Source organism: Papio anubis, chromosome 7 (assembly GCF_008728515.1).
Source record: "Papio anubis isolate 15944 chromosome 7, Panubis1.0, whole genome shotgun sequence".
NCBI lineage: Eukaryota > Metazoa > Chordata > Mammalia > Primates > Cercopithecidae > Papio > Papio anubis.
The window spans coordinates 110509255-110520738 of NC_044982.1; the positions used below are offsets into that span (position 1 = coordinate 110509255).

Below are 11484 nucleotides of genomic sequence, written 5' to 3' on the forward strand. Positions count from 1 at the left end.
AAACCACTGTTGTAACACCAGTAGCTAATAAGCAGCAGAAGTAGACCTCAGACCCAGATTTATTTTGGTTTTTCTCAAAATAATGCTATAATTGCAAAAGTAATGTGTGATCACTGTCAAAATTCAAATCCAGAAGCTCATAAAGAGTAAGAATTCTGGCCAGGCGCAGTGGTTCACGCCTGTAATCCCAGCACTTTGGGAGGCCGAGGTGGGCGAATCATGAGGTCAGGAGATCGAGACCATCCTGGCTAACAAGGTGAAACCCCGTCTCTACTAAAAACACAAAAATTAGCCGGGCATGGTGGCGGGCGCCTGTAGTCCCAGCTACTGGGGAGGCTGAGGCAGGCGAATGGCGTGAACCCGGGAGGCGGAGCTTGCAGTGAGTTGAGATCCCACCACTGCACTCCAGCCTGGGTGACAGAGCAAGACTCCATCTAAAAAAAAAAAAAAAAAAAAAGAGTAAGAATTCTCCCTCTTCTCCTCTCCTTCCCCTTCCCTCCAAGGGTAACCATTGTTAATTTTGATGTGTAGATATTTTAAATTACATGCATGCTCACTCACACATGGAAACATGTTTTCCTCTAAGTTCTGCAACTTGTTTTTTTTCATTCAATACTATATACCAGCCAGGTGTGGTGGTTCATGCCTGTACTCAATCCCAGCACTTTGGGAGGCTGAGGCAGGGGATCACCTGAGGTCGGGAGTTCGAGACCAGCGTGACCAATGTGGAGAAACCCTGTCTCCACTAAAAATACAAAATTAGCCAGACTGGTGATGCATGCCTATAATCCCAGCTACTCAGGAGGCTGAGGCAGGAGAATCGCTTGAACCCGGGAGGCAGAGGTTGCGGTGAGCCGAGATCATGCCACTGCACTCCAGCCTGGAAAACAAGAGCGAAATTCCATCTCAAAACAAAACAAAACAAAACTGTATAAATTATATACCAGTAGCTGTCCAACCATCTCCAGTCTTCCTTCATAAGCTGCAAAGTGATCTTCAATACAGGTGCATCAGACTTTATTTAAGATTTCACCACTGATTGGCATTTATACTCTTCAGTTTTTAGTTATTTCTAATAATGCTACAACGGGAAAAATGCTATAATTAACAAATCTCTTTTTCCATACTGATGCAAAGATTTCTACAGCAATGATTCTCAGAAGTAAAACTGCTGAGTCAAGGGGATGCACATTTTAAATCTTGCTAGGTGCTGCCAATAGCTTCCTTTTCTTCTTCACAGGCTGCCATAAGAAGGAAATAAGATAACATATCTAAAAAAGATTTGAAGAGTGATGTATATTATACCTCCCCAATTAATAATCAAGGCATTCCTGGAGCAGTTAATCTACCCCTGAAGTCTCCTTGTATCTTTTTATAAGATAGCAAAAAGTGACTTGTACTCTTTTGAAAAAAAAATCCTCTTTGCAGCAGTCCTAGGAGGGCTATTTTAAGCAACGGCAAGATAAAGCAGTGAACATAACCATTTGTAAACGAGGGGAAATGCGTACTATATTCAACATTTTCCATGTGACAAACAAGAATGCTTACCAATCATTATTTTAAGTATTACAGATAAAATATAGAGGGATTTTTTTTTCACTCTAGGATTTTCATTATATTTTATATTGATTTTTATCACAGAATTATAGGATAAAGTTACACTGCAACTGCTATGCTTTAGTAAACTTAATATCTTACCCTGACTCTCAGAACACTTGCAGTAAGAAAATGAATGACCTTAGGTGGTATTAATTTAGGTGCAGTCAATAGTTCTCAAGGAGATGAGACAACTTGCACACTTAAAAACAACAACAACAACAAAAAAAAACGCTGAGCATCATCAGATCAAGTAAATGCAGAGTTCATTATCTTAACTTGGGGCTATAGATCTCTCAACAGGCAATAAATATGTATTACGAGCTAGTATATTTACAGTATTATGGAATAAAACACCTAATGGTGCATGAGGTTGCCTGTATGACCTTGAAAAGACGCTTGCCAATTTCCCCCTTAGAGATGTCCAATTATGAATGAATACTAAGCACTGGAAGAAAATATGGAAAAGTGAAGACAGCTGCTTTGTTAAGACAGCAGGATAATGCTTGTTTTCTTAGCTTCTATTAACCTTACATTGTTTGGGCTACAATTCACTGTAAATTCACTATTTTCATAATTACTGTCATCAGTTTCCCTTGAGAGTTTACCCAATGGTATGAATGTGGAATTTTCTACAACCTCACTATTTAATTGTGATACACTGACTCAACAGTATTGACATCACCTGGGAGCTTGTTAGAAATGCAGAGTCTCAGGCCCTGCTTCTGACCTACTGGATCAGCGTCTGCATTCTCAGGGAATTCCTGTGTACATCTAAGTTTCAGAAGCCCTGGTCAACAAGACCTAGAGAAGTGGCTCTCAAGGGGTAGCAAATGTGAAGCACAATTTTGCCCCCAGGGCACATCTGACAATGTTTGGAGACATTTTTCAGTGGGTGCTACTGGCATCTCATGGCTAGAAACCAGTATGCTGCTAAACATCCTACAAGGCACAGGACGCCCCCTCTCTGACAACAAAGAATTATCCAGTACGAAATTTCAGAGGTTGAGAAATCCTGACCTAGAGGAAAGAGTTTTGCCTAATTCCATATATATATATAGTTGACTGTAAAATAAAAATGAAAATAAAACCAGAGAAAAATAAAACCTAAAAGTTCATATCATCTTTTTTGTCAGAATTCAAATATTCATATTTAACTCCTATTTTTACTGGTAAAAGGCTATATTTTATAATCACACTTTGGAAGAGAAGAGCATGAAGTCACTGAATGAAACACAATAGGAGGGGCTGGACGTGGTGGCTCATGCCTGTAATCCTGGCACTTTGCGAGGCCAAGGTGGGTAGATCATTTGAGGCCAGGAGTTCAAGACCAGCCTGGCCAACATGGTGAAACCCTGTCTTTACTAAAATAAATAAATAAATAAATAAATAAATAAATAAATAAATAAATAAGCTGGGTGTCGTGGTACACACCTGTAATCTCAGCTACTCGGGAGGCTGAGGCACAAGAATCGTTTGGACCCAGGAGCCAGAGGTTGCAGTGAGCCAAGATCACACCACTGCACTCCAGCCTGGGTGACAGAGCAAGACTCTGCCTCAGTAAAAATAATAAATAAATAAACATAGTAGGACAAACAACATCATGTTTCCTCAAAAGGAGAACAAAATATCTAAATTAACATTTTTCATCATAGAACAGAAAAGGATAATTTTCAATAATCCTTTCCATCATGTTGTCATTATAAAACTATACCCAGGCCAGGCGCAGTGGCCCACGCCTGTAATCCCAACACTTTGGGAGGTCGACGCAGGCAGATCACCAGAGGTCAGGAGTTCGAGACCAACCTAGCCAAAATGGAGAAACCCCATCTCTACTAAAAATACAAAAATTAGATCCCAGCTACTTGGGAGGCTGAGGCAGGAGATCACTTAAACCCAGAGGCAGAGACTGCAGTGAGACGAGATCATGCCACTGCACTCCAGCCTGGGTGACAGAGCGAGACTCTGTCTCCAAAAAAAAAAAAACACTATACCCATGCTGTTCTGTGGAACAGATGGCTAAAGAAACAAATTCCAAACTTCTTGCAAAAACAATTCCAGGCCGGGCGCAGTGGCTCACATCTGTAATCCCAGCACTTGGGAGCCCGAGGCAGGTGGGTCAGACTCTGTCTCAAAAAAAAAAAAAAAAATTCCAGTATTTAACAACTCTAACAGTAGACATGCTTGTTTAAGAGTGAACTTAAACTATCATCTGATAATTTAATTCCAATGCTTTGAGAAGAAAAATAATGCTATTAGAAAAAAATGTTCTGTACTGAAATTACTGAACTAAAACTTCAAGTCCTAATTATAAAAAATTACTTGCTAGATCTAATTTGTAGATTATAGGTTGAAAAAAATGCTATTTTTTATAAGCAAATTTTTATTTCAGAAACCCTCTGAAGCCCAAGAATTAATGATCTGGGGCATTAATTCCTTTATATCAATGCTGATATTTTTCCTTTTTTATTTTTTTTTATTATTATACTTTAAGTTCTGCATAACAAACAACATGCAGGTTTGTTACATATGTATACATGTGCCATGTTGGTGTGCTGCACCTCTTAACCCATCATTTACATTAGGTATATCTCCTAATGCTATGCCTCCTCATCACTACCCCACAACAGGCCCCCATGTGTGATGTTCGCCACCCTGTGTCCAAGTGTTCTCATTGTTCAATTCCCACCTATGAGTGAGAACATGCGGTGTCTGGTTTTCTATCCTTGCGATAGTTTGCTCAGAATGATGGTTTCTAGCTTCATCCATGTTCCTACAAAGGACATGAACTCAACCTTAAAAAAAGCTATTCTTACAATTGACTGAAAACCTCAGAGTTCAGCCCATATGCTACATTAATAAATACAGGTACGGCCGGGCGCGGTGGCTCACGCCTGTAATCCCAACACTTTGGGAGGCCGAGGCGGGTGGATCACGAGGTCAGGAGATCAAGACCATCCTGGCTAACACAGTGAAACCCCGTCTCTACTAAAAAATACAAAAAATTAGCCGGGCGAGGTGGCGGGCGCCTGTAGTCCCAGCTGCTCGGGAGGCTGAGGCAGGAGAATGGTGTGAACCCGGGAGGCAGCGCTTGCAGTGAGCCAAGATCATGCCACTGCACTCCAGTCTGGACCACAGAGCCAGACTCCGTCTCAAAAAATAAAATAAAATAAAATAAAAATAAATAAATAAATAAACACAGGTACATCTGCAATGTATCAGGAAATACACAGACAAATGAAATCCTGCCCTCCAGTTGCTCAGTCTAGTTCATACAGCATATTTAGTATTTCTTGGAAATCAAAATAATTTTAAATTGCAAATTAAATTGTGTATAAAGTTTATGTAAGGACATACATAACAAAAGTAAAACTGACAGTCACTATGTGTGTACTTCTGTTAGCTTCTGAAAATGTTAATGAAAATGACTAAAGGTGAGAGGAAAAAAATCTTTGATAGCTCTCATTTTCTACGAATTATTTTCCTATTTTATTTTCAGCCACTACATATACTAATTAAGTTTCAACTATTTAAAATGTCACATAGCGTGCAGTCACAAAAAAGAATGAGTTCATGTCCTTTGCAGGGACACGGATGAAGCTGGAAACCATCATTCTCAGCAAACTAAGACAGGAACAGAAAACCAAACACCGCATGTTCTCACTCATAAGTGGGAGTTGAACAATGAGAATACATGGACACAGGGAGGGGAATATCATACACCGGGATCTGCCGGGAGGTTGGGGGCAAGGGAAGGGAGAGCATTAGGACAAATACCTAATGGATGCAGGGCTTAAAACCTAGATGACAGGTTGATAGGTGCCGCAAGCCACCATGGTACATGTATACCTATGTAACAAACCCGCACGTTCTGCACATGTATCCCAGAACTTAAAGTAAAATTTTAAAATATTAAAAAAATAAAATGTCACACAGCTAAGAAATATGACCATCAGCTTTAAAATGTCACATAGCTAAGAAATATAATTAGATAGTTAATGATTATCTAACTTCCATAATCACTGTCCCAATCACAGGTCAGTTTAAAATGCTTGTATTATCTTAATGTACTAGTTCATTATACTTTATTATACTTTAATTGTCTCCTGAGCCGCTCTCCACAGCTCTGTGACTGTTCATCAGTCAAATAATGGCTGCTGGCTGTCTAGATATTCTCTTTACCTGGGGACTGGCTCACAGAAAACCATAGAGAAAGGTTACTATTAAGAACCTAAGACGAATATGAAAACAATAAATTGTAAAAATAAAGGTAATTATACTTGAACTTAAAAAACTTAAAGTTGACTTAAAAAACATCTACTACCACCCTTTCATTTTAAAGAGAGAGAAATAAAGAATTAGCAAGGTCAAGTAATACATCCAAGGAAACACAGACAGTGAGTGGCAGGTCTCCTATTTCCAGACAGTACTTTCAACCACCCACATGCAATGACAGCTGTACACAAATGCACATTAACAGTTAAGAGCAAGTGTGCAATTACATCATCCATTCAATATCACTTTGTTCTTCAAGATGATCACTTCTAAGAGCACACAGAATCTTACAATTTACGAGGTGGAAAGGGGAATCCTTTAATGGCCCCTCACCAGACAGATGGGGAAACTACTATCCAGAGAGGTAATACTGTTCCACTCCTTCCTTCTGCAAACCTTCACTGGGCTCCTACAGTAAGGTAGGTGTTGGGGATACAAAGATAAACAAGAATCACAGTTCTTAAGGAGCTCACGTGGAACAAGGAGGAAACATAAGTGCAATACAACCAGATGGTTATTATGAGAGAGATATTAACTAAGTGGGGCAGAAAGTAGGAACTAATCAATTTCACTTTGTTACTGAACACCATGCATGAAGGGAGATAGCTATTTACACTATTTAACGCTTGGCTACAGTGTTTTATATTAAAAGAAATGAAACAGATTTTTAAAGTTCAGTTTCATCAAAAGGGGTAGAGAACTACCATTTTCTCGAGTGTCAGACACTGTGCCTGGCATTTTATATGCATTATTTAATCCTCAAAAGAACTCTGAGAGGTAAGCACGGTTATCCCCTATTTCTTAAAGAAGGAAAAGAGCTGAGAGAAGTTTGTCCAGGCAGGATGCACCAGAGCCATAATTTAAATGCCTGGCTCCAACATCACATTCCTTTCTTTCTGTTTAACTCTCTCTGCCCAGGATTCTCTTAATTTGTTTAAATCACCCTCCATCTTATTTCTCTTCGGTCTACACTAAGCAATACATCCTGCAATGACTTATTCTAGTCTTATTACTTCCTAAAATCAGGAGCCATAGATTAAAAACCTTAACAAAGAAAGGCAAGAAAAGGTTCTTGCAATATTTCCCCTATTTAAGAAACTCACTCATAAAACCTGAAATACAGACGTAGTGAACTTCTGCAATCATATCTTGCTTAACGGATGCTTAGCTTTTCTATGTTTAGATCACACCATAGCTGCTCCACAAACGTATTTTTCTTCAAGGCACTGAGAGAACTGACTCTAAAACTTTCTCAGGCACTTGAAACATGTGGGACTACGCGATTTCTTTTGTTGTTTCCATTCCTGTCCAAAACCTCTTGAAAAACATCAGGCTGAAAAAAGCTGTGCTCTAAGGAGCTAGTGAGGAACTTTGGATGCAAACGATTAGCCCAGAAGCCAGGGAAGTCGGCCGCCTAGCCCGCTACAACACACACTTTTCATCTCCAGCGAAAGGGAAGGTTTTCAAATGCTGCGGTGGGTGGGGGACAGGAATTGGGGAAGAGGCGGGCAGGAGGTGGAAGATAAGTCCCAACCCCTAGAATAAAACCCAGAGTCTCTATATCCCGTGAATAGGCAACAAAGTGGTAAGCCTGGCTGCCACCACGACAGGAAAGACCTACTGGACAACAGCGGCATCTTTTACTGAAAAAGTTGTGTGGAAGTACACGCTAAGCCAGCCTCGTAGTCTCCAGCGATGCAGGTCGTGGAACAACAACGAAAACCCACCCAAGTGGCTTTTCTCTGCATTTAAATGAGCAAATCTGGGCATTTAAACTGAAACCTCACTCCAAGCCCCCAGGAGAAAAAAACCCACCTCGCCTCGCAACCAGGTTTTCCGGCGGCCGTGGCCTGGGGGCTTCCTGGGCACCGCGGTTGGGGGCCGGGCCAGTACCCGCTCTGGCCCGCGGCCCCCCGCCCCGCCCCGCACCTCTGCCGCCCGGGCTCACCTCCCTGCGCGCCGCCCGCCGCGCCCGCCAGACCGCAGCGCCCCGCGACCAGCTGGACCAAGAGCAGCAGGCGGAGCGCGCGGGGCCCAGACCCCCGCGCCGCCATCGCCCCTGGCCCGCGCGGGACCGCGGGCAGCCGCCTCTCGACCGCCGTGCGGGGAACGCGGACTCTTGGGGGATGGAGCACTGAGTGTGAGTCGTGAGAGAAAACGAGGGCAGACGCAGCAGAGGGGCCGCTCCGCTCCTCAGATCCCGCCGGGACAGCAGCCTCAGCCTAGCAGCTTCAGGCGGGCTCGGGACGCGTGTAGAAGCTTGCGGCGCCTGACCCCGCCCAGAACCACCCCGGCCCCGCCCCTGTTTTCTCTTGCCCCGCCCAATCCCCGCCTTGTTCCTTCTGGCCCTGTCTGGTCTACTCATAGCCCCGCCTCCGATCCCCACCAGGCCTTTCCCCCCCGGCCCCGCCTCTGGCCCAACCCTGTCTGCTCCTAGCTCCTCCTTTTCCAACCCTGGCCCCGCCCCATCGCCCTGGCCCCCGCCTCCAGGCCTTCCTTCTGGCAGGTGCGACCTGGAGCAGAGTTCCAGGAAGGCAAGGACTCTAGGCTGGCATCGCAGGCGCGTCCTTCTCTAACCACCGGGTGTCCTTGGCCAAGTCACTGCACACCTTAAGATAACAGCTATTCATTGATGTCTGCTCTGTGCTCAGCACCAAAAGGGAAGCAGAGGGACAGAATGCTCCCAGCTGACAGAAAATGTAAATAAAGTAATTCCGAGTTGTATCAGAGCTGCGAAGGAAACAAGCGGGAAGCTGGGGCAGAATCACAGTGGTGGGGGACTTGCTCCGGGCTGCAGAGTTCTCCATGGGCCCCGCTGCCCACTCAAGTCTTTCTCACCAGGAAGTACCAGTCGCAGCTTGACTGCCTTCTGGGGCTGTCGTGCCAGCCAAGGGGTCCCCACCAGGAGACCTGTGTTGTGGCCCAGCGAGGCAACCCTGGGCAAGTCACCTTCCTCTCTGGGCCTGTTTCCTCGTCTGGAAACGAGGAACCGAGGCAGATAAACTAGAGGACTCGGGAAGGTACAGCTCTGACACTCAAGCCATCCCTGGAGATGATATGCAGTCGCCTCAAACGTGGGCATCACCCTCCGTGTTGCCATCAATTAACATTTGTAAATATTAGTGACGCTATCTGCTACAGACACTTAGCAGCTCCAGTGGAGATTGGTGCTGACTGCTGGAAACCCGTCTCAAATCCCTCCAGACCCTATATTTCATCCTCTCTGTCCATAATTGATTAGAGAGGTTCATTTGACTGAAGGGATTCAGGCGAATTATCTTTAAATTTCAGTGGCAGAGGGAGCCGCTGACTCTTCACAGTATGCTTTGTGGAGTTGACACCTCTAAGACTCACTGTGAGCAGAAATTTCACTCCAACCTCCAGACTAGTAAATCTGTGAAAAACTAAACCTGGTTGCAAAGAATCTAAACGGCAAAATTCAGTGAAGACGGTCCAACTTCTTAGGTCCAACTACAGCTAGAAAAATGGAAATTACATCCAATGGAGCCAATCTGTTTAAGCAGGACTTACAGAAAGGGGCCACAGAAAAGGAATGCACAAGACGTGGTTAACCCCAGTTAGGGTTAGTAATTAATTGTACTTCTGCACAGAAATGAAAGACAGTACCTATCATCTTTTCACTGCAAATTTATGTTTTACTCTGAAGAATTTATGGGACTTATAGGCACTTATGCAATTCATCCTAACAGTGTTTGGATGACTTTAAAGTGTTATTCTGCTTTTACAGCTAATTGATTTGAAACAGAGGAATTGAATAACTGCTGAAGGTCACAGTACCTGTCAGTGGCAAAACTGGAATGAAATGGTTGTTAGTGGAGCCACTGGAAGTATAATTGGAACTCCTAGATGTTATATCAATAATCATGAGAATGATGGTTATTTACATAATCTATGAAAAACACTATTAATTGTCGCTATTGAGTGAAAGGCAAAGCATGTCATTTGTAGGGCATTTTAAAATCCAAGCAAATAATCAGAATATAACGTCTACATCTTAGATGGTATTTCCAGGGGGATATGCCAATTTCTCATGTTTGCTGGATGTGGTGCTACACCTGATTCTGATAACAGACATCTTCACACTGCTAGGAGACATTAGCTGATCAAATGACAATGAAAATTGCGGCTGTTGCTGCAGCCACCGCCTACAAAGTTCCCCCAAAGTGGCCTCTATCTACCAACTTTCTGAGACTTAGCCAAAGGGACTATTACACAGTTCTTGCATCCCAGACACATTTTCCTCTGAAGATGGTGGAATTTTTATTACACTTTCCTGTCTTCACTTGTCCTTCCTTCTCCCCTTTTCTGAATATCTAAACCCACCCTTTCTTCAAGGCTCATTTCAAATGCCACTTGCCTTCTCTTTATCTATTTCTCTATATGTTCTCTACTAGATAATGGGTTTCTCAGTCTAGCGGCTATGTTTTTGTTTTTTTTGGTTTTTTTTTTTTTTTTCCTAGTAGAGACAGGATTTTACTCTTGCCCAGGCTGGAGTGTGTAGCAGTGTGATGATAGCTCACTGCAGCCTCAACCTCCTGGGCTCAAACTCAAGCGATCCTTCCTCCCCAGCCTATCAAGTAGCTGTGATTACAGGTGTGCACCACTACAACCAGCTAATTTTTTTAGTTTTGATTTTTTTTGTTTGTTTCTTTGGTTTTCTTTGGTAGAGACAAGGTCTAACTATGTCGTCTGGGCTTTCTCAAACTCCCAGGCTCAAGAGATCCTCCCACCTCAGCCTCTCAAAGTGCTGGGATTAGGAGTGTGAACCACCATACCCAGCGGGGCTATGTCTTATTCACCTTTACAATACCCACTGGCCAGTCAGTACTTTGTCATAGAAAGTAGAATTTAATAATTAAATTAACACTGCTAAGTAAGGGGACTGTAAGAAGTTAAACACTGTTGAATATGCTAGTTCCTTTAATCTCAATATTATAGGAGTAGTACTTTTATTATCCTTGTTTTGGCCAACTCCTTCTCAGTTCTCTTGGCAGGTTCCTCCTCTTTGACCCAGGCTTTGCCTGTTGGAAATTCCAGAGGCTCACATCTGGGACCTATTCTCCTGTCTCTGTAAACTTCCTCCCTCAGTGATCTTACCCATTTCCCTGGCTGTAAATACCATCCATATATTGATGATGACCAGATTCATACGCAGATAAGTGCTGATCTCGCCTCTGAGCTCCAGTGTATTTGACTATGTACTTTACATTATAGTCACTTAGATATGTCGCTTAAGATGTCCCCAAACCATGTTATCCTCTTAGCCTTCCCATCTCAATCAATGCTACCACCATCTGACTAATTACTCAAGCTAGAAAACTGGAAGTCATCCTTAGTTCCTCCCTCTACTTCACCCACCAAGTCTAATTCAACCCTAAGTGCTATTTACCTGGAATTTATTTATTTATTTACTTATTTTATTTTTAAGAAGGAGTTTCACTCTTGTTGCCCAGACTGGAGTACAATGGTGCGATCTCAGCTCACTGCAACCTCCGCCTCCCGGGTTCAAGTGATTCTCCTGCCTCAGCCTCCCAAGTAGCTGAGATTACAGGCATGCGCCGTCAGGCCCAGCTAATTTTGTATTTTTAGTAG

General features: G+C 43.1%; 1 protein-coding gene across 2 annotated transcripts in view; it reads right to left on the reverse strand.

Annotated features, from left to right (window-relative positions):
• The window catches only part of CHRNA5 (cholinergic receptor nicotinic alpha 5 subunit), a 29245-nt gene extending 21475 nt beyond the window's left edge, over positions 1-7770 (reverse strand). Inside the window, exon 1 of one of the 2 annotated variants that reach the window (XM_021940804.2) lies at positions 7687-7770. The gene's annotated coding sequence lies outside the window, so the exon portion shown is untranslated. The remainder of the gene's footprint in view (positions 1-7686) is intronic. The other variant, XM_021940802.2, reaches the window with a different exon arrangement.
• Between the last annotated feature and the right edge of the window lie 3714 nt (positions 7771-11484).